This window comes from Arachis ipaensis, chromosome B03 (genome assembly GCF_000816755.2).
Source record: "Arachis ipaensis cultivar K30076 chromosome B03, Araip1.1, whole genome shotgun sequence".
Taxonomy (NCBI): Eukaryota; Viridiplantae; Streptophyta; class Magnoliopsida; order Fabales; family Fabaceae; genus Arachis; species Arachis ipaensis.
This window is the reverse complement of record NC_029787.2, coordinates 38,675,045-38,691,641: the sequence shown is the minus strand read 5'-3', so window position 1 is coordinate 38,691,641 and position 16,597 is coordinate 38,675,045. Positions and strand designations below refer to the sequence as shown.

At 33.2% G+C, this 16,597-nt stretch overlaps 1 long non-coding RNA gene across 1 annotated transcript; it reads left to right on the top strand.

The window, feature by feature from the left end:
* On the top strand, positions 4,589–10,471 carry LOC110270130. Its single transcript, XR_002359272.1, has 2 exons — positions 4,589–5,176; positions 10,241–10,471. It is a non-coding gene; the product is annotated as an uncharacterized LOC110270130 (long non-coding RNA).

Sequence of the window (16,597 nt, the reverse complement as noted above, 5' to 3'; positions counted from 1 at the left end):
TCCTCTTGGCTTGAGTTGAGTAATTGGAGACTCTTGAGTTATCAAACTCTTTTGTTGATTGATAATTGGAAGTTGCTAGTTGACTAGAATTCCACTAAAGCTAGTCTTTCCTTAGGATTTGACTAGGACTTGTGGATTCAAGTTGATCATATCCACTTGACTTTCCTTCATAGTTAGAGGTTAACTAAGTGGAGCAATGGAAAATTCTTGTCACAATTGATAATGATAATGAGGATAGGACTTCTAATTCTCATTTCTTACCAAGAGCTTTCTTAGTATTTAGCTTATTTCTTTTGTTATTTACATTTCTTGCCCCTTATTACGAAAACCCCAAAACATTCCTTCATAGCCAATAATAAAGCACTTCATTGTAATTTCTTGAAAGACGATCCGAGGCTTAAATACTTCGGTTATTTTTATTGGGGTTTATTCTTGTGACAAACAAATTAAATTCTGATTGAGGATTGTTGTTGGTTTAGAACTATACTTGCAATGAGATTTTTTGTGAAATTCTTTACCCACATTTTTTCTCCATCAAATTTTGGCGCCGTTGTCAGGGAATTGCAATGGTGTTATGTTATTGGCTATTGTAAATATGTTAATATTGTGAGTATCTTACATTTTGGTTATTTCTAGGACTTGCTAGTAATTAGTTTACTTTTTCTTTGTCTTTTTGAGATTTTTGTTTTGATTTCCTCTTTTCCATATGAATTCTCATCCTTATGGTTTTGGATGTGGTTGTAACTATGTTGTAGGCAATGGAAACTTGAATGATGACTCACATTATGGGAGGGAAGAATTCTTGAGAAGGGAGCCACATCCATATGAGCACTCACCATGGCAACCTCCTCAACCAAGCTACTATGTTGCAACCTCTCATATGATGCATATCATTCCAATGGATATGATGGTTCTTATCATGATTATACCACTCAAACACCATCATTCCATGCACCATACTCTCAACATAGTCCTCAAATATCATCATTTCAACCACCATACTCCCAATCCACATCCTATTTCCATCAATCACCTCCACACAATCCTAATCCATATCCTCCATATGCACACTCTTATAACCATTATGAACAAACACCCATGGAACCACCACCACTTCAACATCGCTACCCTCACAATCCTTCTTTTTCCTCCAACCAAGCCTCTATGGATGATACACTTGGTATTATTTCTCAAGAGCAAGAAGAGCTCCAAACCACACTCACTAGTTTCACCTCCGCCCTCCAAGAGCTTATATTCCGTATACCTCTATCTTCTACCAACAACCAAAACACCTTTCAACCTCCAAACTTTGATGAACCTCCTTTCTAACCACATGATGAATTCTCCTTTCCATCATAACCCTCCATAGAAGAATATCCATGTCCATCAATCCAAGAGTAATATGATCCTACTTATCATCTCAAGGAGGCGATGGATCGGCTTCAAGCAAACATCCATCAAAAGTTGGACTCATGGGATTCATGCCATAAGAAAAATATATCCACGGATGATTGTGGAGAAGCAACCGAAGAGAGGAGTATGAGGGAGATTTTAGAGTCTCAACTTGAGAATAAGGAAATGGAGTGTGTTTTACAACAAGTGAAAGGGTTGGAGATTGTTGAAGAAGAAGAAGTGGAAGAAGACCTAGGGGAGGTTGAACAAGAAGGAAGCTCCATCATTGATGACAACTCTACACCAAGTGACAATGGTGATCTTGTTGAAGCTTCTTCCATTGAATGTGAAACCGATGTTGAGGAGGAATGTGCACAACCTCCAAGACATATTTTGATTAATAAGGAAGAGTTGGAAGAATTTAGCAAATAAGAGGAAATTGAAGGAAGTTGTCAAAAGATGGAAGTCATCAAGGAGGAGCCAAAGGAAGTGGAGCCTACAATGTCAAGACCATTGGATATCTTCCTTGCTAAGTCACCATCCAAATTACAAGTTGAATGGGTAATCATCTCATCTTTCAATTTCCTTGGCCCATATCAATATGCATTGTTAGAAACGGATGGCCAACTTAGAAATCTTTGTGGGTTAGAAAGTAGAAAAGAGTTGGGTGTTGGTTGGCAACAAGAATCAATGTGCATAGTGGAAGGAAGCCCAAATTTTAGGATTCATGGTTGGAGTGAAGCTCAATTCAAGGGATCTAGGATGATGAGTAGGAGTTACAAGGAGAATTCAATAAGTTTGTCACCCAAATGGAAGCATGAAGGTCAAGAAGAAAGGGGGTTTACAAACAAAGTATGGGACCCCGAAATATACATAGACAATCATCAACTTTGGGGCCTTGTCATTTGCTTAAGCTTCCTTAAAGGCCTTGTGTGCCTAATTTAGGATCCCGGAGTTTATTGGAAATGCAAGCATTGGTGGGGATTCAAGGAAGGATTCAAGCATAAACCACCATAGCAAGGACCTCACCAAAATGTCCAACTTAAGGACAATAAATAAAAGTGCTAGATGGGAAACACCCCACCATGGTAAACTCTTTCCATTCTCTTGTAGATATAATCAATGAATGAATTGGGTTGCCATTGTTAGGTAGCTCTTTTCATACTTTTGCATATCTTGCTTTGATTGCTAGGTTGCTTGTTAGGCTCATGCTTTGATTAGAATAGTTGTTTTTAAATTGCATTTTGCTTGAAGTGCAAGTTTGTTTGTTTTGTCTTTGAAGATTTTTCAAAAAAACTAAAAGATTTTTGTTAAATTTGAATTTTGGTTGCTTTAGAGTGTTTATAGGTCAGGAGAGTGCCCTATTTCTGTTTTCTATGTTAAAAAAAAGGGTCACCCCACGCTTAAGCGTGGGCGACGCGCATGCGTCGTATGCCATATGGGGACACCTAGTACAAAAACCAGAGAGTTGTGCGGGAATTGTGCTGCCTTTGTGCGAATAGCACAATTTGGACCCACGCGTACGCGTGGGCGACGCTTACGTGTCACCTGCACTTTTTGCATTCTACGCGACGCGTGGGCGACGCTTACGCGTCGCTTGTCCTTGCTGCACCCCACGCGTAAGCGTGGGCGACACTTACGCGTCGCCTCGCGCCCTATTTCTTCTCCTTTCTCTTTTCTTCTTCTTTCTTCTCTCCTTCTTCTTTTTTTCTACCTTTCTTCTTCTCTCTTCCTCCTTTCTTACTTTCTTCTTTTCCCTCTCTTCGAAAAAAAATTAATAATAATAAATAAATAAAAAGAAAGAAAAAAAATTTCACTTTTTATTTTTCTCATCTTTCATTTTCTTTTGTTTATTGCATTTGCATACCTTTATTCATTGCATTTTTAATTTTGTTTTTATAGCTTATTCTTATTTTCTTTTCTAAGTCTTTATTTTAATATTGGTGTTGAATTCTCTTACTCAATTGTTGAGACTTTCTTGGATTATCTTTGTGCTTCTTGACTTGTTTGATATTGTTGGGTGATGAAATTTTTAAATCAATACTTAATCTTTGATGACTCTTTCATCCTTTGTGCATTGATATGTACTCATATTGTCTTTCATGACCCACTCATTCCTATTTGAACTTGATGCTTCCAAGTGTTCTCTCCATGTCGTTTACTTATGCCTTGATTTTACTCTTGCATCAAGTGTAGTGATATACCTTAGCTTATATTGTTTTCTCACTTACATGTTGTAGCTACCATGTAGTTGAGAACCATACTCTTACTTGGCATTAGCCCCCGCCTATGTTCTATTTGCTTTGATATCTTTATTGTGGGCTTAATTTTCTCTCTTTTTCTCTCCTTTTAGGATGGCCACCAAGAGGGGAGAAAGAAAAGTTTCTACATGGGGCGACAAATAAGTCATCCGCACAATCTTTTGAAGAAGCTCATCAGTTGTAGCAACCCATCCACCTTGCTCTTCTTTGCATGCAACGAGGACGGTGCAATCTTCAAGTGTGGGGAGGTTCGGTCGATGACCAACCTCCATGGGTAATCACTTCCCTTTTTCAACACCAATGTTAGCTAGTTGTTGCATTATATGATAGGTTGCATGTTAGTTAGAATTTGAATATATTTTACCATTTTTCTTGCTAGGACTACTTGGTTAGAGTAATGACTTTTTCAAAAAATTATTTTAGGGCATTTCACTAATTTGAATAAAAATTTTTTATGGACCTTGCTTGAAGAATGTATTTTAGAAAAGGTTTTTGAGCTAAGAATACACAAGCCAGTGAGTTTTGAGCCTAATTGCGTGGTTACATCTTATAACCACTATTTTTCCTTCTTGTGTGCATCATTCTCTTTCTATGATTGTAATCTTTGATTTGTTTGATTCTATATGTCCATTATTTTGTGTATACATGTATTTATATGATTGAGGCCATTGTTTCAATTAGCTCACTTACCCAAATAGCCTTACCTTTTATCTTCCATTGTTAGCCAACTTTGAGCCTACTATTAACCCACTTTGTTCTTAATATTAGCACATTACAAGCCTTAAAGCGAAAAATAATAAATGTCCTTTATTTGGATCTTTGATTAGCTTAGGCTAGTGAGTGTGTATCATTCGAGTGTGAGAAAACTTGGGACATTGGTTGAGGTAAAAGGGCATTTTGTATTTTCATTGAAAATCATGTGAATTGGGTAGGGGTGGCAGCAATACACGAACCCGCGGGTACCCGACCCGCCCCTACCCAGTCGGGGCGGGTTTAAACCCGACCTGCAGCGGGGAGGGTTTGAAGCGTGGCGAGGTGGACGAGCGGGGCGGGACAGGGTCGGGTTTAGGGTGAACCCGCCCCGGAGTGCATAAGTATATATATGAAATTTAGAAATTAGGGTTAGGCCGTCACTCATTTCATTTCCGTTCTCAACCCTAGGCATTAGGGTAACTCTGAAACTCATTTCCTCGCCGTCACTCACTTCTGCGTCGCTCTTCACTCCTTCAGACTTCAGGCTTTGAGCTCTTCTCCAAGTATCCAAGGTTGTCAAGGACCACATCCTCTGCTCAGCTACGCCGCTAAGTCGCCGTCACAGATCGTCTGATCGTTTGCCGTCGCTCACCAAGACACCAACCCCTCCTCATTCATCTCGGTCGCCTCGCCGCTGTCGCTCACGGAGCTCACGTCGGCATCGCTCCCACTTCTCGCCGTCACTATCCTCGCCGACTTGCCTCTGCGATCTGCGGTCTCTGGTCTGTGCTCACCTTGTCGTCCCTCCTTCCTCCGTCGTCGTCTCTCTGGTGACTAGTAAACGCTGTATATGAATTTCTTGTATCTATGGGATCTGAGGGAATCTGTAGGTTCAAAGTATTTAGCCTTTATAGAATAAATTTTTTATGTATGCTGTGTGAAGTGCTTTGAATAAATGATAGTGTAAACAACCTTGGATTACTATTGAGTATTTCAGTTGCATATTTTATGGTTTTAGTTTGCTGCTTCTTTTTTTGTGCGGGATAGTATAAATATGTTTTGTTCCTACTGTATTATTCTCTTTGTAGCAGAATGGATCCAGAATGGATCCTTTTATATGTTGTTTTACAAATAAAGGCTATATTTTACTGTCATTTGAGCCTTTTTTTATGTGCCCAGTGATGAATGCTTATTGTAACCAAAGAACTTCAGATATTTCTAATATAAATATTAGAAAAGCTTGATATATTTAATTTGTGGTTGGTTAATCACTAACCATATCTTTATAAAACTTCATGTATTATTCTATTTAAACCCTACTCAATTTCAATTAACATAATTTTACTGAAGAGATTGGATAAACTTAAAACAAAATTGTCAGATTATTTTTTTTAAAACGATTTTAATTTATTTAAGTGCTTATAGCATTTAATGTCAAGGGAAGTGAATATTCAATTAAACAATCCTATTACAATTTAGACATTTTCAGTTGTGTCAGGTAATCTTTGATACATCCTCATATCAAATCATTGAAATCAGAAACAGTTAAAAATTATTTGTTTTCAAGAACTCTGACCAGAACAAAAATTTTGGCAGTTAGTTCAGGATGCAATTCATCATGACTAGCAATTCATCTTTGATTTGTGATTTCTACTTGTTGGGTTGAGATTCTATTGCTTTTTTCATTTACTGACTTTGCTAACTGATTAGACCGCAATTAATATAACTAACATTCATGTCATGCATTTTGGTTGCTTTCAAAGGCATATGTTACCCTTTCACCTCAGATATAGGTGACTATGTTTTAAAGAATTTTGTGCTCCTTATTAAAATAAAAGCATGTTCTGGTTGGAGTTCATTCAATTATAGTAGGCAAATTTGTTTTAATAGACAAGCATGTTTATTAGAGAAAAAGAAGCACACGCTATATATGCTAACCTTCAAAAGCAAAATTGATGCATGCTGCATGGTCAAATTGCCTTTAGTTTGTTTGCATTTCATGTGGAAATTTTATAAAGCTATATCTTCTTCATTCAACTATTTTGCTTTAAGGGAAAAAATATTTTGCTTTGGTTCTATTTGTGGTTGCCTGCTGCATAGTTCAATGACTATGTCAGGTGGTTTATGTGGCTTATTATGATTTTTAGTGCACTTCAATTTGTGTTTACTTATCTTAGTGGCTTAAATTTGTGCTTTTACTCTCTGAGGTGAAATAGTGTAACTGAAAGCAAATTAATTGTTTTGAAATAGAGGACTGAAAATTTGTGCTTTTGGTTAGCATTTCAACCGTGTATTGTGTTAGCTCCAAATTTATCTTTAATGCTTCTACATGAATTAAATTAATAATTCTCTACTCTTTCATTTATGCATTCTGATCTTTATGCATTTATGATATGATTTATGTTAATTTTATACCCTCAGTAATTTTAATTTTATTGATATAGGTGTTTTCAAATTACTTCATGGCTAGTAATGCTAGAGAAGACACATTGGATAATAGTGTTGCTCCTAATGATAATGAAATTGAAGTTCAAAGTAATGCTAATCCAACTTCAGAAACTCTACAAGCAACTGATAATGTCTCAACTCCAGAAGAATCAACTCCTAATGAAGGTGACAATAAGACTCATGTTAAGAGTGCTTATTAGGAGTATTTTGATCGGTTGAAAGTTGAAGGGGAATGGAAGTCGAAATGCAAGTTTTGCAAGACTGTGCTTAATGCAAATCCGAGGAATGGTACCAAGTCATTGAGGAACCATGTGGATTGATATTGTAAGAGAATAAAAGTGGCCACCTCTAGGCAATCATCAATTGTTGAATCATTGTCAAAACAATCACAAAAGTAAAAAGGGAATGAAGATGGCTTGTGTTTGATCCTTCATTCACAAAAAAATGTGTTGCTGAAATGATTGTTTTGGATGAGTATCCTATGAGTTGTGTGGACCACCATGGATTGAGACGAGCTTTAGCTTCAATGCAACCGACATTTAAAATGCCTAGTCGAAACACTGTCAGAAAAGACATCTTGAAGATGTATGGGGACGAGAAGCGGAAGTTAACTCTTCAACTAGATGAAAATGATAGTAGAGTTGCAATAACTAGCGACATGTGGACTTCCAACCAAGAAAAAGGATACATGGTTGTCACGGCTCACTATATTGATAGTTTGTGAAAGTTGCATATGCGCCTATTGAGGTACTTAAAAAATTTTAAAAACTTCTATACATTGTGTTGTTTTCGTATGTTGAGTTTCGTTAATCTAAAAATACATGCATGTTTTTTAATCTTTTCAGCTTTTGTTATGTTCCTTGTCCGCATACAAGTGAAGTTCTCACTGAAACGTTGATGAAAATATTGTTAGAATAGAATATTGATAGAAAATTGTCCACTGTTACGTTAGATAACTGTTCTACTAATGATGCTATGATAGATGGACTGTTGGGGCGTTTAGATTCTTCTTTCTTGATGTTGGGGGATAAATTATTGCATATGCGTTGTTGTGCTCATATCTTGAATTTGATTATGAAGGATGGCTTAAGTATTGTTAAGGAAAGTATAGAAAAGATTCATAGTAGTGTATTGTATTGGAATGTGATGAGCGGATAATTTATACGCTTTTTGGCATTGTTTTTAGTATGTTTTTAGTAGGATCTAGTTACTTTTAGGGATGTTTTTATTAGTTTTTATGTTAAATTCACATTTCTGGACTTTACTATGAGTTTGTGTATTTTTCTGTGATTTCAGGTATTTTCTGGCTGAAATTGAGGGACTTGAGCAAAAATCAGATTTAGAGGTTGAAGAAGGACTGCTGATGCTGTTGGATTCTGACCTCCCTGCACTCAAAATGAATTTTCTGGAGCTACAGAACTCAAAATGGCGCGCTTCCAATTGCGTTGGAAAGTAGACATCCAGGGCTTTTCAGAAATATATAATAGTCCATATTTTGGCCGAGTTTATACGACGTAAAAGGGCGTTGAACGACAGTTCTACGCTGCTGTCTGGAGTTAAACGCCAGAAACACGTCACAAGCCAGAGTTGAACGCCAGAAATACGTTACAACCTGGCGTTCAACTTCAGAAAGAACCTCTGCACGTGTAACATTCAAGCTCAGCCCAAGCATACACCAAGTGGGCCCCGGAAGTAGATTTATGCATCAATTACTTACTTCTGTAAACCCTAGTAGCTAGTTTATTATAAATAGAACTTTTTACTATTGTATGAGACATCTTATGATTTTTTAGTTCATCTGAGGATCATATTGATCACGTTTGGGGGCTGGCCATTTGGCCATGCCTGGACCTTCATCACTTATGTATTTTCAAATGGTAGAGTTTCTACACTCCATAGATTAAGGTGTGGAGCTCTGTTGTTCCTCATGAATTAATGTTGACAATGGTGATGTCCTTACATAAAGCCAGCCATGGAAAGGAGTATGACTGATTGGATGAAGACAGCAGGAAAGCAGAAGTTCAGAGGGACGAAAGTATCTCTATACCTTTATCTGAAATTCTCACCAATGATATACATAAGTGTTTCTATCTTTATTTTCTATTTATTTATCATAAATTTCAAAAACTCCATAACTATTTTATATTCGCCTGACTGAGATTTACAAGGTGACCATAGCTTGCTTCATACCAACAATCTCCGTGGGATCGACCCTTACTCACGTAAGGTTTATTACTTGGATGACCCAGTGCACTTGCTGGTTATTTGTATCGAAGTTGTGAATGAAAAACAATTTATTAAGACGTGCGTACAGAGTTTTTGGTGCCGTTGCCTGAGATCACAATTTCGTGCACCAGACTGCAACACAGAAAAGGAACGAAACTTTTGTGAGTTGGTGAGCTAAAACAGCGATCTCATTTACTAGGAAATTAGTTCTTGATTGTCCAACTAGATGGAACTCAACTTATTTGATGTTAGAAACTGCTCTGTTGTATAAAGCTGTTTTTCCTAGGTTAAGGCAGAAGGAACCCCAATATAAAACTGTGCCAAGTAATGAGGAGTGGGAACTTGCGAAAGAAATTTGTGATAAGTTGAAGTTGTTTTATGATGTTACTCAACTATTTTCTGGGTCTAAATTTCTGACTCCTAATCTTTATTTTACTCTGGTTTGTAAAATAAAAGTGTCATTGGATGAATGGGAAATTTCTGCTAATCCATTAATTTCTAATATGGCATCTAACATGAAGAAGAAATTTGAAAAGTATTGGGATGAAATTAATGGAATTATGGGTGTTGCTGCTGTTTTAGACCCTAGGTACAAGATGGTTGGAGTTGAGTTCCAATTTGAAAAAATGTATCCAGATCCAATAGAATGCTCCAAGCAAGTTGATAGAATTCATCATTTGTGTAATGAGTTGGTTAATGAATACACTCAAAAAATGAGTTCTGATGTGTCACATGTCGGTGTTGGTGTTGGTACAAAAGAAGTTAATGAAAGTGGAAATGCAAGTCTATTTGGGGGTGATGATTATATGGTGTATCTTAAAAGAAGAAAAATGACAAGGAGTTCATATGTGAATGTTGAGTTTGATCATTATCTTGAGGAGAAAATTCATCCTCCAAATGATCCTAATTTTAATGTTTTGAAATGGTGGAAGAACAATCAGATGAAATTTAAAGTTCTTGCAAAAATAGCTAAGGATATATATGCTATTCCGGTGGCCACTATTGCTTTTGAATATGCTTTTAGTACAAATGGTCGTGTAATTTCTCCTCATCGCGCAAAGCTCAAACAAGACATAATTGAAGCTTTGATGTGTCGCCAAAGTTGGTTGTGGGCACCTTTGGGAAGTAAAGGTAAAATATATATTAATTAATCTTCATTTATTTTAGTTTTTTACATAATACCAATTAATTTGCTAATTGTTACATCTTTTGATTTTCAGGTTTAAATCTTGATTTACAAACTTTCAATGACGATGAAGATGTTGAAAGTGATCAAGAATAAGGGTTGAAGATTTCTTTATATCTAATATTGTAAATTCTTTACTATGGTGTTAAATTTGTAGTGATCAAACACTTCTTTTTTTTAATTTCAAGTTATTTGAGCTAATGACATTGTATGAATTTTATGTTTTTATTTTAATTTATTTATGAATTTTAAATTTTTGTCTTAATTTAGATATGAATATGTAAAAATTAAAATATTTAATTTTTATAGGATATGTATTGATGCTTTGGTGTATATTCTAGTTTGAAAAAAAAAATGAATGAGAAAAATAAATAGAATATATATATATAAAATAGAAAAGAAAAAGAAAGAAATAAAAAGGGAATAAAATGCCCCAAAGTAAGGTTCAATAATAATCAATGCATATGGGATGTGATAAAAAAGAAAATGCATGAGTATGTGAAAAAGTGAAGAATGGGTAGTTAGGTTTGTATTAGATTTTTATAAGTTGTTATATAGGTTAAGTGGGAAGCTAAGGTTAATCAAAGATTCAAATTTTAGTCCACTTGACCAAATATAACCTTACATTGACCCTAACCCATTACAACCTATGGATAAGCCCACATGATATATGTATGCATGCATTAAATAATTATTGATTATTAGATGAAAAAAAATCTTAGAAAGCATGATTAGAGGAGAATTGAGTGGATCAACCCTATACACTTGAACGACTAGAGCAAATACACATCTGGTGGGGGTTCGATGCTCAATTCCTTATTCCCGGCTTTCATGAACTTTCTTCTTGCAAGTCTATTTGTACTTCATTTTGGTATTTGAATTAGTGAAATTCATGAATAATCATATTATCTTAGACCTACTTATTCATATATGTTCTTGGAGTTTGATTTACTTTTAACCAAGTAGGTAGAAGCATTTAGCTGCATTCATATAGATAGATTGCATAAATAAATGTTCATACCCCATTTCTTGTCTTTCTTTATGCTTAGCATGAGGACATGCTAATGTTTAAGTGTGGGGAGGTTGATAAACCACAATTTTATGGTTTATATTGTATTGAATTTGGTGGATTTTATCAACTTTTCCTACACTTATTCATTAAAATAGCATGGTTTTGTAGATTTCTCCTAATTGTGCTTAAGAATGAAAACATGCTTTTTAGGCCCTTAAATGCTAAATTTAATTCACCTTCCTCCCATTCGATGCCTTGATATGTTTGTGTGAGTGATTTAAGATTTTGAAGATAAGGATGGCTTGGAAGAAATGGAAGAAAAGCATGCAAAGTGGGAAAATTCATGAAGACATGAAGAAATTGCTAAGCTGTCAATCCTGACCTCTTCGCACTTAATCAATCATAACTTGAGCTACAGAGGTCTAAATGAGACGGTTCTAGTTGCGTTAGAAAGCTAACATCCGGGGTTTCAAAATGATATACAATTTGTCATAGTTGCCAGGACATTTGATGATGCGTACGCGCCATTTCACGCGCACGCGTCGCAGGATCAGCATGGGTCATTTTAAGCAACTCGTGGCCAGCGATTTCTAGCTCATTTTGGGTCCAATCCAACTCATTTCTGATGCTCTTGAACCCAAGGATTGAAGGGGGATGAACCAAGTAGTGATAGTTAGAGTTTTTTTTATCATGTTTTAGGTTAAAATTCTAGAGAGAGAATCTCTCTCTTCTCTCTAGAATTTAGGTTAGAATTAGGTTAGATTTTCTTAGATCTAGTTTTAATTGTTGCTTCCATTTACTTTTCCTTTCAATTTCTTGTTGCTACATCTTTGTTCTCTTAGTTCTTCTTGTTAATTTCTTCTATTTTATTACTTTCATGTCTATGAGCACTTTGTTGATTTTAATTTTCTTTAATGCAATTTCATGTTTTATGTTCCTTTATTGTTTAATTGCTTTGTTATTGTTATTTCCTTGCATTTGGTAATGTTAGATTTTATATTTCTTGTCATTTTATTATGCTTTCCTTTTATACCTTCCAAGTGTTTGATAAAATGCTTGGTTGGATTTTAGAGTAAATTTTTCTCCTCTTGCCTTGAGTTGAGTAATTGGAGACTCTTGAGTTATTAAACTCTTTTGTTGATTGATAATTGGAAGTTGCTAGTTGACTAGATTGCCACTAAAGCTAGTCTTTCCTTAGGATTTGACTAGGACTTGTGGACTCAAGTTGATTATATCCACTTGACTTTCTTTCATAGTTAGAGGTTAACTAAGTGGAGCAATGGACAATTCTTGTCACATTTGATGATGATAATGAGGATAGGACTTCTAATTCTCATTCATTGCCAAGAACTTTCTTAGTATTTAGCTTATTTCTTATGTTATTTACATTTTTTGCTCCTTATTACAAAAACCCCAAAACATTCCTTCGTAGCTAATAATAAAGTACTTTATTGTAATTCCTTGAGAGACGACCCGGGGTTTAAATACTTCGGTTATTTTTATTGGAGTTTGTTCTTGTGACAAACAAATTAAATTCTGATTGAAGATTGTTGTTGATTTAGAAGTATACTTGCAACGAGATTTTATTATGAAATTCTTTACTGACATTTTTCTTCCATCAACCTGCAGATCGAGCGTACGAAAAATGGGATCTTTATTCATCAAACAATATACACAGAAAATATCTTGAAGAGATTTTATATGGATAAGTCATATCCATTAAGTACCTCGATGATCACAAAGTCTTTGGATGTGGAAAAGGATCAATTCCATCCTAAAGAAGAAAAATATCCTTGGTCCTGAAGTACCATATCTTAGTGCCATAGGAGCACTAATGTATCTTGCTAATAATACTCGACCTGACATATCATTTGCAGTGAATTTACTAGCAAGATATAGTTCATCTCCAACCAGAAGACATTGGAATTGAATCAGATAAGTTTTTCGATATCTTCATGGAACAGTTGATATGGGTTTATTTTATCCATATAAATCCAAGTCACAATTAGTTGTCTATGCAGATGCTGGATACTTGTCTGATCCACACAAAGGAAGATCTCAAACAAGATACCTATTCACATATGGTGATACAACTATATCATAGAGGTCCATGAAACAGACGATAGCAGCAACATCTTCTATTCATGCTGAAATACTAGCGATACATGATGCAAGTCGCGAGTATTTTTGGCTTAGAAGTTTGATCCAATACATTCTGTCATCATGTGATTTGACTGATCATAAGATAGCCCCAACTGTTCTGTTTGAACATAATACATCATGCATTACTCAACTTAAAGGTGGAAACATCAAAGGTGATAGAACAAAGTATATTTTTTCTAAAGTCTTCTTCACTCATGATCTTCAAAATCAAGGAACAATTGATGTCCAACAGATCCACTCACACGATAATCTGACAGATTTATTTACAAAGTCACTTTCGAAATCCTCCTTTGAAAGACTGGTACATTAGATTGGGATGCGCCGATTCCGAGATATTAAATAATGTCGACAAGAGGGGAAGAATGTACTCTTTTTTTCTTAGTAAGTTTTTTTATCCTTATTGGATTTTTCTTGACAAGGTTTTTAATGAGGCAGTACCTATTATAAAGGATATTGTACTCTTTTTCCTTCATTAAAATTTTTTTCCATTGGGTTTTTCTTTAGTAAAGTTTTAACGAGGCATAATCTTAAATGGTTATCCAAGGGGGAGTATTGTGATAAGGATGCATGAGGTGGATGCCCATTAATATTTGGGAGGCTCAATTTTTCCATGGTGAAAGAATTTTCATTTAATGAAGGTTGAAAATGAGGACTCTATGCATGTATAAATAAGGGTATAATCTGAGGCAATACATACAACAATCTCTCTCTCTTTATGCATTACATAAACTCTCTCTTTTCTCTATCTCTCCGTAGGTTTAAGTTACAATATATATAATATTAATAAATATATGAATCACTTCTATTATAATGAGATAATAGTATTGGTGAATATTAATATTAGTGTCTTCTATTTACATTTTGATATTTCATTTTTATTACCTCTTCCTTATTTATTTATTACAATACGTTATCAGCACGAGATTCCGATCAAATTTTAGGAAGACTCAAATAACAAATTTTCATTATGTCTATAAACTATTTTAATATTTTTATTATTTGTGTAATACATTATAAATACTATTTATCTTCTAATTTATTTAAGTTACAACTATGTATGAATGAAGTATTTTGTAAATAAATAACAAAATTAATATTTACCTACATTTAAGAGTATATTCAAGAGTAAAACATACTAATAAATCATTTCAGTCTTAAAATTATATCAATGTTCTGTTTTAATTTTTGTTACAAACATGTCCTAAATGATTCTATGTAAATCGAATTAATTAGATTTGATTTACACTCTTTTAATATAAATCGAATAAACTAGATTCGGTTTACTAGTAATACAATATACATATGTAAATCAAATTTTTCTATAATAAATGGAATCAATTGGATTCGATTTACTACTGAACATCACATATATAGTAATTGAATCAGCATGATTTGATTTACTATTTGTAACAGATTATTGATATTTATTACTTTTAAATTAATTAAGTATAAAATTTATGCCTTTGATAACATTACTTCTAACTTAAACTTAGTTTTACAAATTATACTCTATTTCACAAATTAAATAATAATTTAATTGATATAGTATTTTAACTATTTCTCAAATTATATATTGTATAAATATAGTTAGTCATTTTATAATGTATAATTATATGTTACTTCTGACTATGAAAAAAATTAAGTTTTAACTCCTATGCTACCTTGTGAGTCAATAATATGAAATTTAATGAGTCAAAGGATAATTTTTAATGAATTTTTAGAAATCGTTTATTATTCCGTTTTAAATTCATAAGTTTATAAAAATGTAGATTTTTTGAAATTTGAACTAAAATACAAAAGTTAAATTTTTATTCTTATTTGTTTTGATTTTTTGATATTTTATTTGAATCTAAATGAGGGATATTTTTTATTGACATTTATGTTTTAAAGTTAATATAGAATAGATAAACAATGTCAATAATCTGTTACAAGTAGTAAATCGAATCAAGCTGATTCGATTTACTATATATGTGCTGTTCATTTAGAACATGTTTGTAACGAAAATCAAAATAAGACATTAGCGTAATTTTAAATCTGAAATAGTTTATTAATGTGTTTTATCTAAGTAAATGTACTTTTCAATTAAATTATATTTATTTTTATTTAAAAAATCTTTATTACATTTTTTATTTTATTTTTATCTTATTTGTTAAGTAAACATTTTATAAAATTTAAACTGAAAATTTTATTAAATATTGTTTCTTGATATGAATTTATTGATTAACAGTATAATTGGTAATTCAATGACAAATAATATATATAGAACTTAGATTATAAGAATGATCATGGAATAGTTAGAATTATTTTGAATTTTACACTATTTTAATTTGTTTATCATTTGTGTAATGCATGATTAGTATATACCAGTTATTTACAAATTAATTGAAGTTATAACTATATTTGAATTAAATATTTTTTAAGTAAATAAAAATATGATATTTATCTGTATTTAAGATTTTGTCAACAAAAATTTAAATTAATTATTTCTTTTTTTTTTTTGGGTTCCATAAGAACAAAATAACAAAAATTGTCAATTTTTATTTTATTATTATAACACTTTTAACTCATACTTTAGAAGTATTTACAGTCATATATTTAATTATTTTTTAAGATGTAATTTTTTATTTGTAGTTTTTTTTTTATTATTTTTATTTTTATCATATTTGGTATCCAAACTTGTTATGAAATTATTAGAATATTTAATATTAAAAGTTTAAACCTGGAAAATTACGCAAATTATGTAAATTAAGGAAAGCATTGTTTAGCCTCACTCTCACATAGCAAACTTACCATCTTTTCCGATGTCATTGTTGACTTTAGACAAAAAAAAGTTATACTCTTCAAAAATTCCAACAGATCTTATTCTCAGGGTTAACTACATATCTTTTTCTACTTGTCAACTTATCCTTCAAACATGTTATTTAACCATCTTAAACATTAAATATATTCATCCACAACAGATGTCACTTTAAATTTTACCTTTTTTTATTTAATTACTTCTGTTTCTATTAATATGAGTTTTTTTTTGTTTTGCTCCTTTTTTATATTATTTTTTGTTTTAACTTATATTTTTCTTTTAGGTTTGTCTTCAAAAATTCAGGTATATCATTCGCTGGATTGCTGTTGATGATTATAAGAGGGAAGAAGTAGAACTGGTTAGGATGAACAAAGATGTTATAGAATATAGATGCTTTTTAAATTTGTTTTTTTTTTGTC